Here is a 2,114-nt window from a genome sequence, read left to right as displayed (position 1 = left end):
CAGGAGGCTGAGGAGGCGGTGTTTCAGAGCACTGACTGTCACCTTAGAGCTACAAACCATATTCTGAACGAGACGGGTAATTTAAGAAAAAAGTGAGGGCAATATGCAGTTGTACAGCATGCATATATTCAGCATCAAAACTCATGGGCAAATTCTATGGTAAATAGTCCAATGTGTGGCATCTCCCAGTCACAATGTGTTTGGCAAAGATTTCTTTTGTTAGTGAAGTTGAGGACAATATATTTTGTCCAAAACTCTATATGCAGAAGACTTTCATAAGAAAGAATTCTCTGTAAAGAATTATATCAACCTTAGTTTTATGAAGAAAAAAAATCTTGCTTTTAGTATTTTTTTTCCATCTTGCTTTGCAACTTTAATAATTTAAAAAGCACCAGGAATGTGCCTCTTGCTCTACCCTGAAGTGCTAACTCTATGTTATAACAGAAGCAGATTAAATTTATGTGTTCAGCAGTTTAGAATAGCTTCTCTCAATTAAGGCTTATGAGGTGACAGAGGCACATGATTATTCCTCAGGTTGCAGGGGAGCAGGGCTCTGCCGGTTCCACATCGCTGCGATCCCCTGTTAGCCCAATTATTGCCCAGAATCACCTCACTGAAAAGTAGAGGTCAACACCCCCCAGTTCACATGTCAAAAAGAGCTTAAGAACAAATCCTGAATCACAGCCAACAGGCCTGATTTACAGGTTTTTTTAAGCAAATGAAAACCTGCTACCACCTCCTTATTAGAGTAAGCGGACTGATAGATAATTGGGATGATACCCACTCTTTGTGCCAGCTAAGAGAAATGTTCACTGGGCTTCTTAAAAGGGGCATAGTTAAGATAAAGGGCCTTAATCTCCTCTTTTGAATCAGTCACAACTACAATTAAACCATTGTGATGTTGTTTCATCTTAGCAAAACCAGTGTAAACAGGAGAGCAATTAGCTGCTCATTCTTACCATCGCTATCTCTATCAATTCTACCAATGGGAAAAGTATGTTTTTACCCTACCTAACCTTTTAAAAAAAATTGTACCTTTATTAACCTTTACAGAATCCTGATCTAATCAGCTCACTTTGAAAAGACATTTTCATGTCATTCCTGTTTCTTATGTAGCAGTCTTCAACTTTGTTGTGGTTTAGGGCTGGGCCGGCCACTAAATCCTGGACAGACGCTCTTTGTTAACCCCTCTCCCCTCCCCAGAAGGGAAGAGAAAAGAAAATAAGGGGGAGAGACTTTACCGGTTGGAAAGTAAAACGAACAAGTTTAATAAAACAATAATACTAATACTATAGGATAATAATGTAAATAGGAAAATAATGAAATATATACAAATATGCACAAAACCAATATAAAATCCTCCCCTCATCCTCTCCCAATGACGTATACATCATCAGAGGCTCTGCGGAGCAGAGCACTGGAAAAGTCCCAGACTGAACTCAGCAGCAGGTGGGAGCAGGATGCAGAACAGACAAATCAAGATCAGACACAGACAAACTAGCAGGGTTCTGCTCAGACGTAGGTCACTGCAGGATCGGGATGGACAGAAGGATCCAAGATGGAAGGGCTCCAAGATGGAAGAAGGGTCGAGATCCTCGTGATCCCTCGGCTTTATACTGAGTACGACGTATGTGGGATGCAATGCCTAGTTGGTCAGTTTTGGGTCTGCTTCCCCCCCCTGTAGGCGCAGACACGGCACCCATGGTGAGACTACTTGCCCTTGAGCTTATCAGTTCCCACTGTCTGGAAAAAACATGCTGCTAGTTTTCAGCAAGTTCAGCCACTTAAAAGAGACTGAGCTGAAAAGTAAAATCACTAAATAGAAAATTAGTTCTATTTAGCTCAAACCAGGACAATCTTTATGGTTCGAAGCTCTTCCCACAGTGGGTAACTATTTCCCCATTTTCATAGCTGGAGGCACTGGAACACCTGCAGGGAGGTAGCTGGCCTCGGGTCACTCGGCAGGACAGTGGCAGAGCAGAGAGATGCATCCAGGGTCTTTTGAGTTCTCATTCTGGATGTCGCTTATCACTCAGTGTTGTTTCATTGGCTCACTGTCTGCAAAGAATTAAAAAAAAACCCCAAACAAATAAAAAACCACACCTACCACCCCC

General features: G+C 41.9%; 1 protein-coding gene across 2 annotated transcripts in view; it reads left to right on the top strand.

Annotated features, from left to right (window-relative positions):
* HAAO (3-hydroxyanthranilate 3,4-dioxygenase) overlaps positions 1 to 2,114 on the top strand; it is a 31,404-nt gene that overhangs the window by 663 nt on the left and 28,627 nt on the right. The window lies entirely within an intron of this gene.

Source organism: Mesitornis unicolor, unplaced genomic scaffold, assembly GCF_000695765.1.
Source record: "Mesitornis unicolor isolate BGI_N332 unplaced genomic scaffold, ASM69576v1 scaffold8245, whole genome shotgun sequence".
Lineage (NCBI taxonomy): Eukaryota > Metazoa > Chordata > Aves > Mesitornithiformes > Mesitornithidae > Mesitornis > Mesitornis unicolor.
Note: the sequence above shows the minus strand (reverse complement) of the source record. Positions and strands in the feature narration are given on the sequence as shown.